Source organism: Idiotropiscis lumnitzeri, chromosome 9 (genome assembly GCF_059441095.1).
Source record: "Idiotropiscis lumnitzeri isolate Australia: NSW breed Sydney's pygmy pipehorse chromosome 9, RoL_Ilum_1.0, whole genome shotgun sequence".
In the NCBI taxonomy this organism is placed as follows: Eukaryota; Metazoa; Chordata; class Actinopteri; order Syngnathiformes; family Syngnathidae; genus Idiotropiscis; species Idiotropiscis lumnitzeri.
In genome coordinates, this window is record NC_142399.1 from 6,579,883 (window position 1) to 6,601,677 (window position 21,795).

The window sequence follows — 21,795 nt, forward strand, 5'->3', positions numbered from 1 at the left end:
TTTCTTGAAGGACAATTTTGTTCAGGATTTTTTATTTTTTTTTAATTATTATTATTTTGCTTTTGGTGACCTCCTTTTCTTTTGTTTTCACTAACAAGACTAACATTGCTCACAGAACGAATTTTTGGTGAGGCTAAATTTCACCAAAACTCCCTCAAAAACCATGGCGACTTTTCGGCCATGTTGAGTCACCAAACACAGCGATTTTTTTATTTATTTATTATTATTTTTTTTGTGGGAGGAATACGGATCAACCCAACGATTGGAAGAGTTGACATTCCACTCAGGTTTAAGGACAAGAAGAATGTATTGGTCATGATGACATCAACAATCAGATAAGCAGCACAAGACGCTTACCTTGCTCTTCCTTCTTTTGCACTTTGCCAGCAACACACACACACGCGTTATCTACACACACAGGTGCACGCACGCACGCACATAATGCCCCCCCCCCCCCCCCACCATTGACTGACATAAACAAGTCTCTAATTTACGACCAATAATATCCTGATTCAATCACCTGATTGATTTTGGACTTGTGTCCACTAATAAATCTCAGATCTTCTTCCTCTCTTATTGAGTCCTCCATCGGATCTCCACTCGGCCTCTGACACATGTACACGCAGACGCATGCACGAGCACACACACACAGCTTCTAATGGTATTAGAAAATCAAAGTCTCTAATTTTTGTCCGCGTATATCCGCAGGCAGCCAGTAATAGATCCGGCTGTCCTTATATATATCCGGAGAATGGACGAGGGGGGAGAAAGTAGAAGAAGAAGACAGTAAGAAAAGTAAGTGTGCGTGTGCGTGAGGAGTTTCAAAGTACAGTTACAAGCGTAGAGTTTCAAACAATGATTAATGATTTCAAAATCAAGGTTTCATGCACGTTTCAAAGGAGTTTCAAGACTAATTTGTGTTCCAAGCTTGGGTTAGGGTTTCAAACTATTGAAAAGTCTTCAAGTCATTGATGTAAATCAGGTTTAGGGTTTCCCAGTGGGCTTTTGAGTCTGAGTTGGGGTTCGAAATGAGGGTTAGGCTTTCAAAGTGGGGCATTGAACATGGATTAGGTTTAAATGTAGAGTTTTGAGCCTGTGTTAGGGTTTTAAATCAGGGTTAAGGTTTCAAATGACGTGTGGGGTGGGGTTTCAAAGTCAGCTTTTGATTTTAAAGTAGGGTTTCAAACAAGGATTTTGTGTTTGCGTTTTTAAGGAGGTCTTATTTCAAGCATGGGTTGAGTTTTCAAAGTTGAGTTTTGAGCCTGGGAAAGACTTTAAAACGGCACGAGGCTTTTAAATTACAGTCAGAGATTCAAATTAGGATTTCGATTCCAGGGTTAGGGTTTGAAAGTAGGGTTTCAAGGCTCTGTGCGCGTCATCCATCAGGGGCTCGAGAAGGCGTAGAAGGACAGGGGCGCTGCTCGGCAATCTGAAGCTAATGACACGTGAGCGTATGCTTGCTTTAATAGCAAATGGGCCCGTTAGAAGATGACCCCTGCTGTTTATTTTTGGAGCCACTCGTTTTCGGCAGCATGTGTTTCATTTTGGTTCATAGTCAATAAAGTTTGACGACGTTTGGGGGAAAAAAAAAAGAAAAAAAAAAGGGCGGCGGCGCAGACGGCGTGCCGTAAACGCATTGACAGGGCTTTTATTTATTATTGTATATTTACTGGCAGGACTCAGGAGATTCATCACCGTGTGACTGTCTCGCAGGTTCTGTCGGAAGAGAGCATATACAGTGGGTATAAAAAGTCTACACACCCCTGCTCAAGTGCTGAGCAAGATAGGATTGGAGTTTCAGATAAGCATTCGGGTTTTAGATTGGGGCAAGGGCTCCGACGTGGTCATATGCGATGGAAGGATTTGTCTACTAGTGGCGCTCTCGGCGATCAGTTAGGCGTTTGCGAGCCGGAAGTACCTGCAATGTCATTTTAAATGTCATCTGGCAGATTTGAACATGTTTACCTTTTTTATTGTTAGTCGGGAAAAAAGGAGGCAAAGATGGCCGAAGCCTCCCGATAAGCTCGTCGACCTTTTCATTGCCCCCCCTCCTCCTTTTCCATAAAGCAGCCCATAACGTCACTCTTAATAAATATATGGCCCGTTAAAAGGCCAATCGGGCCCGTTTTGGCATCTAAATTTAAAATTCACGACCACAGCGATTGGTCGGATGAAAAGGTCTTCTATGGAAGCGGGAAAATCTTTTGATGATTATGATTGCTATTATTGTTGAAGCAAAGTGAACCGATCTCTCAAGTGAGGTAGGCCGAGGAATCATGATACGCATGCAATAGACTAACACGACTCCGCTTCTCCTCACAAGGGTCGGGTTGTTTTTTTTTTGTTTTTTTTTCTGAAAAGAGGTAATGCGGCGTATATAAAGGTGCGCCTTACAGTCCCGATAATACAGAATGCGGAAAATATTCTACGACCCCGACAAGAGACACACCAAACACAAGGAAAAACATGAAACTAAATACCAAACCAAAAAGGACAAACCCCGACCGTCACAAAACTACCACGACTACAGCACACTACCAGTAAAATGTTCATCATAGTAAAACTTTAACTGTCCCGGTCATTATTTAATTTCAACATTCTTTCGCAGCTGTCATCCAAGCGTAAAAATAAGCGGCCCACTGTTCTGTAGATAATAAAATAGAGTAAAAAGAATACAGTACACAAACAAGCCCCCTTTAGAGGTTGCGCTCATAAACAGAGTGCCGTTGAGAAGGTCTAAATCGAAGGGGAAAAAGCTAATAAACATTTATGGAGCGCTCGTAAATCGCCTGCAGTGACAATCAAGTTTTGTTATTCCGGCAATGTCATTTCAATGTCCTCTGCTGGAGATGCCATTATTCAATTGACACCGAAACCCCACCACTGTAATGACATCATCACCACTGGCCATTAATAACATTCGGTAAAGTGTACATGGGAGTGACAATTTTCGGACCGCTACTTTTGTCTTGTATGTTGCGATGTGGAGCAAAGCATGCTGGGATGGTGACGTGTGGTCTTGGGGCCAGTGATGGAGTGCATTGTTTTTGAGAAGCTTATCACGGGCGATAGAAGGGGCCATTCGTCTCACGCCGGCTAAATAACCAAAATGGAGCAAATAACCAAGTTTAGCCATGTAGCCTTTTGTGGCTAATGGCCATCATTAACGCATGTGTGGCTAAATGAGAGAAACTGGATTCATTTGCTTTTTCATTGGGTTAATGGTACTGAAAATGACCTCGCAAATGTATCTGAAATTGAATCCACACTTTTCTCTCCTTTGGCCATTTTTGATTTTCAAACGGTTGCCAGTTCTGACTTTCGGGTGCGTTGATTCCACATAGCGCTGCCCCCTCGTGAGTGAGTATCCAATCAAAGGCCAGCGGGAAGGCTCACTGCCTATCAACTGTATGAGCGCCAACATTCACACAGAAGAGACGCCCGCATAATTGTATGTGAAGGCCTCGGGCGAATGTTGGAGTGCTGGTATTGTGAAACCTGCCTGGCAACATGAGCTAGCTGAATTCCGATTGGATAAAAACTCTCACCTCAAACTACAACACTAGGACCTCGAACATCAATGTGAAGAATATGATCATGACTTCTTGATTTTGTTAGGCCAGCAGAGAAGGCCTTGTAGGCCTCGACCGCCCGTGGCACTGCAGTGTGTGAGTACTTTTACCACCTCTGAACTGTTTAACTTTGAGCATGTCAATTAAAGATGTCTTAAAACATGCCAGTGCCTGCAATGAGGCCACTTTTTGCATAGCTATGCGCTGATGTCTCCATCCAGGCAGGCATGTAGCCTCCATGATCCTTCAAAAAGTCCTGCGACACGTCCCCTCAGGTGAACCTCTGTCATGCTGCAGAAAGATAAAGCTCTGTGAGGGAAAACAAAGCGGAAGAGGAGCCTCAAGAGGTCCTCCCAGAGGCTATGGGATCATTTGTTTTTCCTCCAGACCTGTCACGTTGTGAACGAAGAAGGCCTAATGACGGGAGTAACCCCACAAAGATGAGGAATCCAGGTTACGGACTCACGTATGTGGATATTTGCAGCCCCATTTTAGAAACCATTTTTGGTTACTTAATGGGTGTGAGAAATGGATTAGTTTAATTTCGCCCAGCCAAACAGCTACAAATATGTATAGAATACTGGAAAAATCGAATCAAAATAAAATGGAATATTATTGTGATGAGCTATTGTAATGAAATTTGACAATATTATTATGTAAGTTACAAAACTCAAATGATATACTCTGAAAATTCTACTTTAACTCATTCACTACCAGCCCAGGTAGAATCAATGCACTTTTTGGCTTTTATACCCCTGAATGTGTAAATTGAGTCATAAACCGAGCAAGATTAAGTAAAAAAATAAAATAAAAAAATCAGCATGCGGAAAAGACAAAACACCAAAAATATGTTATCCAATTTACAAAAATAGAATTGCGTGTGGGAAAAAAAGGACAAAATGTATACATAAAAAAAAAAGCCAAGTAGTATGAAAAAAAGCACCAAGTACAAAATGCAAATTGGCACGCGATTAATTTTTTTAACTAATTAATCGCAAAAAAACAAATCTGTAATTAATTGCGATTAATCACGTTTTTTCTACTACTATTTTTTATGAAGCTTTATTCTTTGAAAAACAACAAGTCTTAGTGCACCTAATTGAGTCGATTGTGAAAATAATAGGAATGGACTAATGGCAATTAATGCGGAAAGATGATTGAGTGTTTTGAGTTACGAGCGTACTAAAATTCATTTGTCAAGGCACCATTGTAAAAAAAAAAAAAAAAATGCATTGTAGTGCAGGAGTTAGCCTTTCAATCATATCCCACAGATGTTTCTGTATTAATCTCAGTATTAATAATCATAGGACAATGTTAACGCCATTGGTGTGACAAACAGTAGAGTGAGTGACCATCCAGAGCGGGCGAGCTATCATGCTGCCCCTGGGGTCCTCGTGGTGGGGGCCATCTGTTTGGGCTGCTATTTAACGGCGAGGACGTGTGGCCGTTTTCTGCTTAATTAGGTCCGGTAAACAGACGGCCATCAGAAAGCAGCTGCTAACATTGCCATGAAAACAAATAAGCACACACACACCCACACACACACCCACACACAGCAGGTCGTGAAAACATAAGATAAAAAAAATGACAACACGGGGGTCATGGCTAAGTTGAGGAGCAAGGTTACGTTGGAGAAACCCTTATGACAACAATAAAAGATGGATAAGTTACACATAAAACAATTAAATATATATATATATATATATATATATATATACATATAAATTGAAAATTAAATCCAATGGCATCAAATTACATTCCGTGACCTCACAACTATTCTGGTTTTTGTTAGAGGTGGCAATAGCACTCACAGACTGTACTTAAGTTAAAGTACAGGTACTTGTGCTACAAAAGGTACTTTTTTTTAAATGCATTAGCCAAGTTATAGAATAAAAATTAAGCGGACCAAACATCAGAGATTAAAAAAAAAAAGTCTGTTATTGTCAAAGAAATAAGGGACAAAAAACATTTTTTTTTCTTCTTCTTTTTTAAATAAAAGTATTTTCATTGTCATGCCCCAAAACAAACAGCATGGACAATTTTTTCACATGAATAGGTTAAAAAAAGCAATTTGGCTAAAGGTGCATGTGGGTATGAGCGAAAGGTTACAAAAACAGGAAAAAAGGACAAAAACAAACAAAATTACAAATAATGCAATATCGAGTTCCAAAGGAGAAAACACTGACAAACATGATGATTAATGTGTCAATAAAGACAAAAAAAATGTGTGCGTGCGTGGGTCAAAAGTAAAGAATACATATTTTTACATTTTTTTGCCAAGTTGTACAAAAATAATGGGCAGCGGACACATTTTCTAATAAACAAAAATCGTAGAAATGCAATTCGGCTAAACTTACATGTGGACGAAAGCCCCCGAAAAGCTGGTGAGTTTTAGTCTGGCACAAGACGCCACACATTTGCCATGAATTCTATTTGGAACCAACATGGGGAAAAAAAATGCTCCTCTTAAAGTACAGTATCGTAACAAAGTATTTGTATTTGGTTACTTCCCACCACTGGCTTTTCATGCAGCAAAGTTGTAAACTTGCTTTGGGAAATAAAGTGGATCACACTGGACCTTTGCCAAATTTCCACCGGGCATTAGCGAGCAGCCAACTGGCGCAGGCCTCATTAAAGAGCACAGAAACCTATAACCATTAAAAGCCCATTAGGCAGCATGTAATTTTGTGGAACTAAATGGCGGAGAGTAATCAAAAGCACATGAAGCCCAGCTGGGCGACTGGGCAAACTGTTTGGATTAGCGGGGAATCCATCATTGGTAATGGCAGCTTTTCGGGGGGTCAATTTACCCCGTGCGCTTGCTACTCTTTTTTTCCTCACTTGTTTTTCTGATCTGTCGACGGGATTACTGGTCGTCCTCATTTACACCATTTCAAATAGTAGGGATGTAGGAAGGGGGGGGGCGGGTGATGTGGGGGGATAATGACACATCTTGATCAACTGTCATATTTGTCAACGAGCCAATGGGCCGATTGGCATCATAACAGTTACGGAGAAGATTTGAGGATGAGGATAGGTGAAAAAGAGTTATCAGATCACATTGCGTCATAATTGGAGTGAATCCCATCATAGTGAATCGTAATGGGAGAAAGTCAAACTGGATCGTACTTGTAGGATTGATATCGTATCGCATTGCATCACAGCCGGAACAAATCGTATCGCATCGTTTTGGAATCGGAGTGAATGGCAACACATCATATCGGAATAAGTGTAAAAACACAAAAGGTCAAATAAGATGTTAAAGTTATGATATTTAAATCATGCAAAGTGAGAGCGGGAGAAAAAGGAGGGGGGGGGGATGAGGAAAGCAGATGACCTCATCCATTTGGGATGGAGCAGGAGTGGGAGCAAAGGGAAATGGAGGGTTTCTTCTTTCAGCACCTCATTTTGCTGGCGCTCCACATGTGTCTATTTAGGCAGCAGCAGCACGTTAAGAAAACCTCAGGGCGTCACAAGCAGGCCATTCCTCAAAAACGAGGTCGGATTGACAACACGAAGGAGCGGGGGGGAGGAAGGGGCGGGGGATCCCAAAATCCTGACAGGAAGCGAGTCGTGTTCCAACACCAATCTGCCCTCGGAACAATTTGTCTCCAAATGCTAAGTTATCCACGGATGCATTTTCACTGAAGACAGATCTCGCAAATCCTGACTCAATCTGGTCCATTTCATTTATTTCACGCCGCCGTTTGACACCCAGCCAAGAGTTTAATGCACAGTTAACATTAGCCGCGAAGGGCTGAGAGAGTGCACTCGGCTCATAAAAAAAAATTAATAAATAAATAAAAAGGGCCATACTCTGCATTTCGCACTACATCACTTCTTCTTTTTGAAGCAGTCATTTTTAATAAATGGGACCAAGCCTCTAAATCAAAAACGTGTTTTCATAGGAAAAATAGCACACAACACATTATTGTATCAAAGTCGCGGGTCGCGGGTTTAAAGAAACAAATAGTCAGTTGAGGCAAGCTGCAGATTTTCGAAAATCTTCAGGAAATGACTCACTGATCAACCATTGATCAGATATTAGCCTCACTACTTAAATAGAATTAAAAATTCAAGAATGCACCAAAAAAAAATGTGAGGTCGCTTTGCAACACGTAAAATTAATTACTACCTTCCTATTAGCCATGTTATGTTTTTGAGTCAGTGGTTCATAGTTATTCTCATATTTGAATCACATACTGTATATATAATTTTTTTTAATTTGGGGTTTTCTAACCCTAACCCTAAATTCAGTTAGTCGTTAGCAGCTGATCAGCTGTTAACCGCCACCATTCACAAAAGGACAATGCTAGCTATTCCTCCGCTAATATGACGCCATATTTGGTTCTGGCAGACCACAACAATAGGAGATTTATTATTTTTTTTTTTTTGCAAATAGTCAGGTGATACTGAAAAAAACCCTCTAATGTACTATAAGTCAAAACTTTGATTATCATACCAGAAGATTATGACGTGATTGCGACGCAGATTAGCCAAAAGTATGCCTTACTTGGCAGTAAATTTACTAGATGGTTCCGTTCATTTTATGTCAAACTGAGGTTGAACACCAAATGGAGTCTTGTTTCCTCGCATTAACATTTGGGTTCATGAAACTGATCTTGTTTTTCCCTTTTGGAATACGGCTAGTTGTTCTTTCAATTATGACACAAGCTAATTGACGAAAGGAAACTGACATTCCTGCAGAGGGCCGGAATTATGTGGCAGTACTATACTTTCACATTACAGTATTTATTTTTAAATTCTTTAAAATGACCTCTCCCTCTGCAAGCCCTTTGAGTCACACAATGTGGCTTTAGGCGATTATGTGCCGTCAAAAAGCATTTTTGTTGCTGCGCGCCTTCAAAATCCACGCCTTGTTCAAATAAACACAGAAAATGAGCTGAGGTCTTGAGAAATTACACACAGATGATGTGGACGCACACACACACACACACACTGCTTATGTGTGTGGGAATTGTGACTATGACTTGAGAAGAAAAAAAAGTAAAAGCCAAATAACATATGTCCCGCAGCGTTGTATATCCAACATATATGGATCAGATTTGTCGGGTCAATTGTTGGATTGGCAGTTTTCATGGAGCTCATTGCCAAACATCCAATAGGCAATTGACAAAAAAAAAGTTACATATCGGTCACATTTAATCGGCTTCTTCTGGAGTGCAATCAAAAATAAAAAATACAAAAATACATATTTGATTCTCCCTGCAATAGCGGACACAAAAATCTTAAAAATGTCCCATTAGCCTGGGCTTGGGCACTATTTTGTGGCAGTATAGTTCGCAAAACAAAACAATTTATGATTTTTTTTTTCAATAGCTAAGGATAGGTTGCAAGGAGAAAAAAAAACAAAACATAGCATCCATAAATGTACTCATGTACTCATGTTAATGCAAGCAAGAAACATCACAGGTTTAGACAACAGACTGCAAAAAAAATAAATAAAAACACACTGCCCAAAGCACACCACTCACATCTCTCTATACAGCCATCTGATTGGCTGAGGCTGAGGGTCCCAGAATGCATCAGTACAGTTTTTGTGTTATTTTTATTTCTTTTGGGGATATGAATGGCATGAGAGACGCATGTTTTGTGTTCATTTTATTTCTTTGTTGCTTGTATGCTGTTTTTGGTTTTGATTTGAAACCGCGACCCTCAATAGTATGGTGACCAGTGACATCTCTCCCCTGACGTTGTCGATTAGATGTGTTGCCATGACATCTCTGATCTGTCTGAGCTGAGGTGCAGCTACTGACAGCTATTCGCATAAATGCTAGCATGCGCCAGCTAGCGTGCTAGCATGCTAACATGCGCCTCGTAGTGCAGCGCGCCCAGTGTAAGTTTTAAATACAACCTCAACTGGTCTTTTGGCCGTAAAAATATGGAAACAAACTTTATTTTCACCTCACACGTTTACAATGCAAGCTAATTCTAAATAATGAGCTCCCAGGTGGGCTTTGGCGCACCACAGAGACACTCGTTCCCTCCTTGAAAATGTCCGCATAAGCGTCTAGTGTAGTTTGTGCGTTTGCGTGCGCTAGTATGCACGCCTAAGGGCGGGAGTGAGCACGCATGTGGAAGAAATGCACATATTTACAAGCGTGTGGAAGGTGGCCAGCTCATGCACATGTGTGTGTGTAGCCAATTTTGGTGTGTACATTTGTTCGTGCACCGCAAGAGAGGCTTCACTTCCTGCATCAGCATCAAAATAATCACACCATTGGGTATGTGTACTGTATATACTAACTATCCATACGGTACGTAAAGACAAATATATTTAAAATGCTTACCCCGACTTGAAACGTATACATCAACCACCAATTTAAAACCCGAACCCTCACGTGAAACCTTGTCTTAAAACCCTCATTTGAAAGCTGAATGTGAAACCTTAATCTGGCCTTGAAGCCATAACACAAAATTGAAATTCTAATGTAACCATGTCTTGAAACTCTAATCAGAGATTCTTAACGTCACTTGAAACGAAAACCCAGATTTTAAAAACGCTAACACTCGCATGCTCACATTACTCAGGACTGAAACCCAAATTGTAAATATTTTAAAACCCGAATCCTCACTTAAAACCCTAATCGAGGCTTGCACCACTTGAACCCTAAACTTTGCCTTGAAAGCACAACACTGTCTTGAAACCCTAATTTGAATGCCTAACTCTACTTAAAAACCTAACCAATGTTTGAACCCATAATTTGAAACCCTAACGTTCACATTAAACCTTAATCCAAGTGTGAAACCCAAACTCAAAAATCTAACCCAGACAATCATTATTTGGCATGGTAAACCTGGTATTGAAACCCTAATTTGAAACCCTAACTGTATTGAAACTGTAAATACTGTAAATTCTCTCTCTCTCTCTCTCTCTCTCTCTCTCTCTCTCTCTCTCTCTCTCTCTCTCTCTCTCTCTCTCTCTCTCTCTCTCTCTCTCTCTCTCTCTCTCTCTCTCTCTCTCTCTCTCTCACCCCCTCCCTCTCTCTCTCTCTCACCCCCTCCCTCTCTCTCTCTCTCACCCCCTCCCCCTCCCCCTCCCCCTCTCGTCTATGCGAGCCGTCAAACAACTGTTACATTCACTGCCACTAAATGACAAAGTTGCAGCTCAAAGGACACACACGCGCAAACGCGCACGCACACACAATCTCTGTTTGACATTAAAGCCGCACCAGAAGGCCGTCGTTTATGTCGGAATAAACGACGGCTGTAATTAGCCCATATGCAGCCCTCCACCCCCAAAAAAGAAAAAAAAAAACAATGACACTCAATGGTAATCGTGTAATGGCTCCACACACACACACACGCGCGCGCGCGCAAACACACACACACACAACATAAAATGACTTTCTGTGTTATGACACATATTTCACTCTGATACGCGCAATATGTAAATGTTCTAAACTATTTACCGTTGTTTTATGGTTGAGGCCAATCAATAGCGGGGGGAGTATCTAATACGTTGGTCCTTTACATGGTTGATGATCGTTTGCATCACTTGGGATTTGACATCAGCACAGCTTTTGAGTAGAAGATAAAGATTAGGCAGTGAATCTCGGCTCGTTGTGTCAATGATAGGGGCGGAAAATGGTCACACCTTGGAAGTTTGAGCCCCCTAAACACCAACAGATTATGTACACATATGTTATAAAGAGAGAGTATGTGTCGCAGAAGGTCGTAGAAAGTGTGTGTCAGGAAAAATTGTACATTTTTCTGGTGAATGAAGAAAGTCCACTTTCTTTTGGTAGTTAAGTGCTTATATTGTCACAGAGGAGTGGATCTCCGTCAAAGTGCTGGAAATTATTTTATTGAGATATGTCTCCAATCGTCTTTTATGTGAGGTGTAAACAAGATATATAAAGTGCTTTGACATTGCTGATGATTTGTTGATTCTTTGAATGTAGTTAACTTGAATAGTTTGGGTGTTTGTGTTACTTTTCTTATTTAAAAACATGCAACAATTATGCTACTTTTCAGGGTGCTGGAACCGATTAAAGGCGTTTTAGATCATTTCAATAGGGAAAATTTATCTAAAAGTCAAGTTAGCACTTTATTTACTTTTTTTTTTTTTTAAATCTTATTTTCATAGTTTATATGTACCAGTAGTTAGCGTTCCCGGCAGGTGTGTACTCCTACCGGGCAGCTGGTCAGCGTTTGGGTGGTCTGGCACTACTCAGCTCCATTAAATCCTCACTACCGCCGTTGTCTCTAAATACAAAGTTAAATACATTCAAAATAGACACAGCATAAATGTTCAATTATCTCGGGATGGTGAGTCAAAAGAAGGCAAACGCTGGCTCTGCGAAAATACACAAAGCCAACATGTGCTGTTTTTACATATTACTCCACTGTTCCCGTCCATATGAAAATGTCTGTTATTGTATCATTATCAGCAATGGTTGCCATATTACAACGCCGACTCAGAATATGTTTAACATCTCCATGGGCGTGTACAAATGAAATTCACGTTACTCGTGAATACACATCCATACATCAAGCCAAATGTTCAGACAGAGATGCTGTAAATTACGTTTTGTATAGCCCGCCTTTTTCCGAGTAGTGCTTCTTTCCGCCGCTGATATCGACGCAAGGCGCTGTAAGAGCTCGCCCAGCATCCACCCCGCATCCGGCTTCCTCTGCCCAGTTCGTCGCATCTCCGGCGCGCTAAGAACTTTTCCATACAAAATATAGCACTGAAACAACTTGCGTACAAATTCAGCTAACGAACGACCGTTCGGAACGTATCTCGTTCGTAAGTTGGGGAGCGTCTGGAATTGTTTTTTACAGTGATTCAGAGGGTATGATGCACGTCGATGCCATGTTAATAAATAAAACGTCATGATATCCACCACACCAAATAATTTGTCGGCCTCCACTCTGATCAAATCCACCAAAATCATGTTACACTACCTGAGCCAAAACGTAGACAGCGTCCGAGCAGACGTAAAGTTCCGCCAAATTGTCATACGTGCCAAACGCATGTAAAAGGAAACACGCTTGGTATGGAGGAACGCCTTGCATGGCACACACAAATGGACCAAATTCCCAAAATAGCAAATCAAGGCTCGTGTCGGCACAAACATCAGGATTCACTCGTTTTTACACTCGAGCACAGCTGTGTTGTCTATCAACGTAGACTCTTCTGTCTTTGTAGTTTTGTTTAAGCATTTTTAGCATTGCAAGGGACTTTATAAACCACTGAGAAATACTTCCATTAGAATTTTTGCAACTAAATTTGCATCGGGATAAATACAGTTATTCGTGAAGGGATCCAAATCATACCGTGATTTTAAACCAGCCTTAACGCACAGTCACGGCGCTACTATGCAAAGAAACAGCTTGAGATCATGGCTCTCCACCAAAGCAAGCAGCGTGTTGCTGGGGATTATCCAATTTCCAACAGCATTTCCTACCCGCGTGGTGAGATTGTTAAGTATAATACGCTCAGCGGTGTATCTCTCTGTAGGGCACCGATCGCTTTGATAGCCGGAGCTGCAGAAGCACTCGGGAACATGCAAAATGCAACAAAAAACGCCTGCGAGAGCCCACAAGTTAATCTTGCATGAAAGTGAGCAATTCCGAAAACAGTCGGTGGCTCTTCAAACACACCGAGGGGGCCATTTTGTGGGTTTCCTACTCCGGGCCTCACAAGAAGATGAGTTACTTTTCTACGGTGTTCACGATGCAGTCTTTAAAAAAATGGAGAACAAGCGCCCGCATAAGACAGTGTTGTTCCCGGCAGCAGATGTTGGTTCTGCGCGGAGGAATAACAGTCAGTGTTTTCATCTCAAACATCTCACACGCAATTACACAGCCGACGGCGCATCACTTGCGGTTCTCTGGCTTTGTTTTCTCAACAATTAGCTTTGTGTTTTCACAGAGGGCTACTTCATCTGTTTCCAGACCTCACGCCTCGCACTGCCACTTTGCAGTCAATTCAGGACTGGTTTGCGTCCACTCTCTTCACAATAAATTCAATTTGATTATTTGGATTATTCAATGTTCCGTTAATTCTTATTTTGTTATTTCCTATTATTTTTTTTTTAAATTTACATTACTTGTCTATTAATAATACCATTTTTGTATTAGAATTTTTTTTTATTTACTTATTATTATTATTTCTTTATATCATATGTAATTAAAATTACAGTATTATTTGTATTTGATACATTGTATTGTTTTTTTTACTCACTTTTGCTGTGTCATTATTGCCTCATGATATTTAATTTATTTAATAAATTTAATTTATAAACATTTTGGATGTCATTTATTTATGTAAACATTTTTTGTTACATTATTTAATTCAGTATCATTATTTTTGTAATTATTCTTCTCAGTTAATGGTGATTTAGTTCATTCTTACTTTGTTAATATTATTCATAATTTAAATTACAGCATTTTTATATTGTTTATACTTAATACCATATTATACTTCCTTGGGTGACTTAAATTTGTATTTTTTTTATGTTCTCCTTTCTTAATAAAATGTCACATTATTGATCAATAATTGTCTACCTAAACTCATTAGTTTTTCTCTTATTTATGATGTATTTAGTTTTTTTATTTGTCCTATGTCATTTAGTGTAATTTTATATTGTTGTTTGGGGATTTTTTTTCTCCTTTTTGGGGAACTTTTTATGAAAATAAAATTTTAGAGAAGAAGAAGCAACATCAGACACAACTCATTACGTATAACAATCCTAATTTGGATCTGCATTTGACCGCCTCGATGCAGATCTGCGTGAAAAATATGGACTACATCGCGCCCGCGCATAAAAGGAAAAATACCATAGCTCCCTTAGTGGAGCTAATTCCCTTTAAAATACCGGAAGTGAGAGCATATCTTGGTTTCCTCATACTTGCCCAACCACAAATGTTTGGCGCCATGTGAATTATTGACCACATTGACTGTAAACATTTTAGTCAATAGTTCGCTGGGCAGCGCTGGGAGTCTACCTCATCGATTTGTCACCTGCGCCTCGTTCACCTTGACCCAGAGTGGCTCTGAGCCAAGGTGCATGTTAATTAAACCAAACATAAGATAACGCGCCCATTGGCAGATAAAGACGCTATTACTTACACACATTTTTGTTGTAGAAGCACATTGACTGTGGATTACTACTTTATTAGTCATTCATTCATCATTAACCACTACTGACAATGTGTCCTTGAGTAAAACACACACAAACTGTCAGACGCATGTAAAAAGCTTCTGTTAATAGTACAACGTATAAACACTAAACTGAGCTCCTGTGATGTATTTAAGGGTCTTGCCAGACTTTCGGCAGTTTTAAAAGCAACATTTTGTAGGGATGTTCTCTTCTTATCGTGCAACCGATTTCGATACTCAACAGCTCCAGAGCAAAATGCCCAGGCCTGCTACAACTGTTGAGCGAGAGTAGCCTCAGATCGGACACACGTTGACCCAGCCCCTATCAAAATTCTGTTTCTTCATTTTTGAAAGGTCAAGAGCAATGAGGCCAGGCCTACCTGAAATATTGCCTGTGAGAGTCTTTAGATGCAGACACATTGGCTTCCAAACTGGTGTTTTTTTGTTTAGACTTAGAAAGCCTGACCCGAAAAAAGTATGCTTCTATTTTTGTGAGTGAGTGAGTGAGTGAGTGAGTGAGTGAGTGAGTGAGAGAAATAATGTATTTCTATTTTATTATTTTCCCTCTTTTTTTTTTATTTCATTTTTGTTTTCACATTTATTTATTTTTTATTTTGGCAGTTTTGGTCCTCCGTATTACTAACCAACCAACCAACACACAAGTACCCTAAGTAATCATTTAATTGAAGCAAATAATTAAAAACCCAATCAACTAATTATGTGACCAACAAACTACATATCTAACTCACAAAGCAACCAACTGACTATGTAACTTGCCAACAATCCAACATACTAACTTACTTGACTAATGAATAACGGTCTAACTGGCCGACGGAGCAACCAAGTAACCAATAAACTCAAACGCCAACTCACTAGACAACCACTTGACCAAAAAAAAAAAAAACTAAATATTTGACTATCCAAATGGTCAAGCAACTAACTGCCCCACAAACTAACCAAATGAATCCAACGCTCAGTTACACCAAACCAACCAAGTGACTGACTAATATCAACCAGTAAATCTAAATATAGCAACTAACCAAACAATTAGGTAAATAATTGACTGACTAAGTAACTCACCAAAAACCTAACACACCAACCCACCTCCACAGAGGTTTTGTTGTTTTTTGTTTTTGTTTTTTTCAAAAAGCAAGAGAAAGAGTTCGTCCGTAACAATTCCAGGTTTGCTTGGATTGTGTCCTCACCCAAACGGTCCTCCGATCGGAAACATATACTGACCTCGGGCCTTCCAGACCCTGTATCTTGTTTTTCTTTTTTTTTTCTGGAGATCCAGAGCAAACCGACCGGGCATTTTTGGACTGGTACCCACCCAAGAGTGGCCTCAAATCGGACACTTATTGATGTCGGTCCTTCCAAACCCTAATGCTTTTCATGGTTAGACTTTGGACACAGCACCACAGCAAAGTGCCCAGACCAACTTGGATTGCTCCCTGCCTGAGAGGGCCCATATCTTGGATGCATTTCCAAATCCAGATCCCACAAGTCTGGTTCTTTTTTTTTTTTTAGTATTTTTTGAGAACTCCAGAACAAAGTGCCTAGGCCTGCTTGGATTGTTGCCTGCCAGAGAGTGGCCTCAGATCAGATTCTTATGCTGACCTAGGTCCTTCCAAAATGTGTTTTATGGACCAGGCTGTGGGAACTGGGTCACACCTGCAGTGGCAGGCAGTGATGAATGATGTTGCTTTAAACTCTGGAGACTGTCATATTTTTGTGGTAGCTGCTGTTTACCCACCATCAAAGTCCACAATGGCCAGCGTTGAAGAGTCGCCTTCTGCCACAATATGACCTCATAGGACAGAGCAGTCCTCTGATATAAAAGTCAGAAAAACTGATTTTGCTTTTTCTTCGTAACTCAATGCAAGGGGAAAAAAATGGTCGTCATCCATCATCCACCGCGCCGCCGCAGTACGACAGGAAGCGTCCGCAAACATGACACAACACGCACGTCGTGGAAAGTGTTGTTCTGTCTTAAGAGGGAATGTAGTCCAACTCTAGACTGTAGACCTCAAGCATGTCAATCAAAACTCAGCAGCAAGTGGAAAGCTGTGTTGGACTGCCCCCTAAAGGCTGTTTGAGACAACTGCAGGCCCACTCTCCAAGATGAACACTATGGTCTGATTTTTAGCTGAAGGACATGTTACATTTTAGACTGACTTATTAAGCAGTATTTTACAAAAAAATGGTAATATATTGTGAAGATAAGCAGAAAATATTTGTTGGAGAGAATTTATAAACGTCAAACAAATGTGAGCAAACAACTACAAATGTATGTCTGCAAAGGAACTTTTCACAGAGATGAGATGGCAGTCATCATAGAAAAAAGATCAATCCAACAAATCAAGTATAAATAATACAAATACAATTAATGAAATGTTTTTCTTTAAATCTCCCCATACTTGTGCAAATTTATGCTAAAAAAAATACTTAAATAGTAAATAGAATAAATACTAATAAAATAAAAGTGTACATGATGAATAAATGTATTTACATATTTTAGTTGCATGTGGTAATCTATCTAGCTCGTTAATTTTGTGGTTATATTTTCTTTTAGATTTTTTTTTGAGAATTTAATGGTCATCTTATTTTATATAATGGCTTACCATATTTTTTCAATTTTTAACAAACATCTTTTTTAAATTAATTAAAGCAGAATTTTCTGTTATTTTTTTCTTAATCTTGGTTTAAAAGTTTATTCATTTTTTTCAAAATTTAAAAATACGATAACTTTAGGATTGTGGCTCTATACATTGTCTTGTGGGGGGAAATAAGATGATTTTAACATCAGGTTCCACTGAACTGATGTGCTTTCCTGGCAGATATCTTCCAACGCTTCTTGGAAAGACTTGCCAAATTCCTGCACGCTTTTTCCCTTTTGTTGCCAGAAAGTGATTATTTTTCAAGCAAAGCGAGTGCATTTCCTTACAAGGAGACACCAACAGATACACTGGAAATGTGGCTTGTATACCATTGAAATGTGTTGTCAATACGCGCTAATGTAAAAACCACCACGCAGGCAGTAAATCATAAATAATCCGAGGATGTTCATCCATATTGTATATTGTGGAGGATAAGAATGGTCTATTTTGCTCTCTCAGGCTCCATAATTCACAGCACGCTCGTAAAAGCAGAGGCCCACCGTGGCTTTACGGTACCCAGCACTGCCGTTAGCCTCCGGTATCATCAAGGCCTGCGGGCTGCCTGGAAAGAGGAAGGCGAGAGGGCTTATTGATGGGCAATAAAGCCTTTATTTTCTTTTCTTTTATTTTAGGAATCTGTGTTTTGCCTGTTTTCTTTACTTGAAAGGGACTAAAACTGGCCATAGGTAAGTTGAATGAAAATTCCAGTATGAACTCAGCAAACTGCAAATGTGGATTTCCTCTATAGTACATCCAATATATACGTCTCCATTTAGATCATATTTAAGAATCAAAGAAAGCTATTAGAACAGTCTTTGAATTAAATGTAGTTCATATTTGGTGATTTTGTATTAATTCCAAGATATTATTCAAGTAATTATCTGTTACAAGCTTTGCAAAACATAGTCGTTGAAAAATGTGATTAATCGCAATTAATGATGGAATTATTTTGTGATTAGTTTCAAAAAAATGACAGCACCAATATATATATATTTAGATTTACTGGTCCATATACATATACATATATATATATATATATATATATATATATATATATATATATATATATATATATATATATATATATATATATATATATATATATATATATATATATATATATATATATATATATATATATATATATATATATATATATATATATATATATATATATATATATATATATATATATATAAAATTCAAATAAATCAATAAATAAATAAAAATCTCACACACACCAAAACAGCACCCACGGGCGACCATTTGTCATCTGCAGTCACGCTCGTTTCGCTTCCAACTTGAGGCAATTCTCGACGAAATTTATGTCCAAACAGCTGCGCTCTCATCCGCCCCGATACATGTGCGGACCTCAAAGACAACACTGCTCTGAGGACGATAGGGGGTGCATCGAATCCATTCCACACCTCCGCTCTGCATCTTCCGCGCATTCCAGGCAGCTGCTAAGCTCGTACACATGAGCATTGTACTGCCTGCTTTGACGCCTCGTCCGGTAGTTTCACCCCTCGGAAGGTCACAATTTCAAAAAGGTGAACGCTTCAGTTTTCCACATCTTGCCCGCACGGACCCGCAATAAAGAAAACACACTGTCGATTTGCAAACTCACCTGTTGAGTGCTTCGACCTTTTGTGCTAAAAATAGTAACAATCTCATGCAGTACATATTTATATATAGAAGTTTTAAGTGAGATTTTAGACAGGTAGGCGAACACTCACTCATTCACCAATTGTCTTACAGTCACAAGCCCAAACTCACACTAACTCTCTCACACTCAATCATGGCTCATACACAATCTCTCGCAAAGAGCACCCTCATATTCAACAGACAACAAATTCACAAGAGGAAACTCACACTAACGCTCTCACACACTCTCAATCAGGCTCACAGGCAATCTCTCTAACAAATGAACACACTCACATTCACTCACAATAAATACATACAGTCAAACAGACATGTCTTCAAAATTCTCTGATAGACGCATGAAAACACAAACACACGCACACGTTCAACTCTTATTTACAGACTCACTCAGGCCCTAAGATGGCGCCCGCCCAAACACCTTAAATAGCTAATAGTTGGCAAACAGCAACATGATCAAATACTCACAATTGATTTTGACATTGGTGAAAGTTAACAGTCAGACAACTATGGGAAATTAAGAGTCTTCAATGACCACAACATGCATGCTTTTGGAATGTGGAAAGACGCCGGTTAGAATAGGCAAACCACACAGGAAGCGGAAAAGATCCGAGATTCAAACGCAGGACTTTACAACTTTGAGGCAGATGTGCTAACCACTGGTGCTATCTCACCTACATGCTATTAACATCAGCATCTGCTCTTTAAAATGTACCTCCTGAAAGCAAACGGGAGCTGATCATACAAGGCGGAACATGAGCGTAAAAGTATTTTCCACCAAGGCCACATTGACAAATTCGGACGCGTCTTTTGAGCAGAGCGCGGAACAACAAAAGGGTGGAAAAAGTCACAGAAGGAAGGAGGAGTAGGCCAATGACATCTCTGGACGCAGTTGCCGGAGGGACGTGTAGGAATGATGAAAAGAATGGAAAATATTCCCCAGACTGAAAACCCACCTCCACCGCGTTGTTTCCCGGCCTTGATTAGAGGGACCCACAAGAGTGGCAGGCATACAAAGATAAAGATCTGAGGAGCGCTGCGAAAGTGAAATACACACAAAGGAAACAACATGCATGTGTCTTTATTAAAAGTGACAGAGGTTATTATGAAGGGAAGTCTCATTATAGACACACTGTATCTGGCTATTTTTCTAATCACAAGTTTTTGACACCCCTCCAGGGCACTTCCTAATTGTTACCAGAAGTGCCACTTTCAGGAAGCAATGATCTGCTTGACTTATAAACAACACCAAACCATTAAAAAAATATACAAGCGCTCCATCAGAAATTACTACAAAAAAAAATATTCATGCTTGGTTTTGATTATACACACTTTTATTATGGTTGCATCATACTAAGAGTTGCTTCTAATGTTTTGGCTTCCTCATTACCTTCGCTTGACAGATATGTATGCTTCAATTAAATCTCAAATGGAACTGATAAACATTTGTAATAAATATTACAACTAATTAATCAAAAGAAATTCCATGATTTATTGCGATTCATCACATTTTTCAACAATTTTTTGTGAAGCCTGTAACAGATATTTACTTGAATTATATCCTGGAATTAATGCAAAATCACCAAATAAGTATGTTTAATTCAAAGACACTTTTAATATCATTCTTTGATTCTTGAATACGATCTAAACGGAGGAACTTTTTCTTAGAAACGTTTCTCAAAACTGCCCACAAGCACCACACTCCAACAGTGTTGGTTTTCAAGGCCCACTGATAACTTGAAAAGTGTTTTGTTATATAGCTAAGAGTGGCAGGCCGTGCATTTCACACTTCGTCCTTCAGTGAAGTCCCACTTCGTCCGACTTGAATAAATAGCCCACATAACACCATCATTTATGACACCACGGCTGGAGAAATATACAGAAAGAGACTTACACACAACTGAGTGACTGTTTGGACGACCAAGCTTCACCTGAAAGGTCCTTCTTGAAAAAGGCCTCACAAGTGTATCCGCAATTGAATCCACACTTTTCCTTGGCCATTGGTGGTTTAAAAAAATAAAAAAGACTATATTTTACGGTCGCCAGTTACGACTTTCTGAAGCGTTGATTCCGCCTAGCGGTTCCCCCTCACCAGAGAGTATCCAATCACAAGACCCGTTCTTCACCTTCGACGTGAGTCCAGCGAGAAGGCTCACAGTAATCAATTCGTGATCTCATTGGCTATCGCCACTGTCTCTCAACTGTAAAAGCCCCCCACGATTGTATCAGAAGACCTCGGATGAATAGTGCGTGCGCCAGGTCTTGTGAAATCTGCCCGGCAACACAAGCTAGCTGAATTCTGATTGGATAAAAACTCTAACCTAAAAATTCAACACTAGCATATATCGTCGATGTGAAGAATATGATCAGGATTTCTTGGTTATGTTAGGCCAGCAGAGAAGTCCTTGGACCGTTTACCACTGTCAGCTAATATGGTACAATATTTCCTAAGTGTGCAAATTTTTTTTTAAGTAAATCAAACTTAGTTAAAATATTTTACTGAGTTAAAAAAAATAATAATCTCCTGAGTTAGCACTTTCATTTTGACAGCCCTAATTGAAACAAAATACTGTACATACAGACAAACCCTATTAAGTTGTTTTGTATTATGGTTCTGTCGATACGTTGTTAGAGGAGTGGACAATGAATTGCCTTTGGGGAAAGATGAACATTAAAAACAATCTTTAAAAGGTGAAACGATATAATTATTGTTTGTTGTTTAATAAACAGTATTTCTTTATAAATTAAATGCTTGAAAAATAAACATGTTTTTAGT

General features: G+C 39.5%; 1 long non-coding RNA gene across 1 annotated transcript in view; it reads right to left on the reverse strand.

Moving 5' to 3' along the window:
* Nucleotides 1-21,101, reverse strand: part of LOC148330013 (uncharacterized) — a 36,797-nt gene extending 15,696 nt beyond the window's left edge. Inside the window, exon 1 of the long non-coding RNA XR_015845179.1 lies at nucleotides 20,914-21,101. This is a non-coding gene — a long non-coding RNA (uncharacterized LOC148330013). The remainder of the gene's footprint in view (nucleotides 1-20,913) is intronic.
* Between the last annotated feature and the right edge of the window lie 694 nt (nucleotides 21,102-21,795).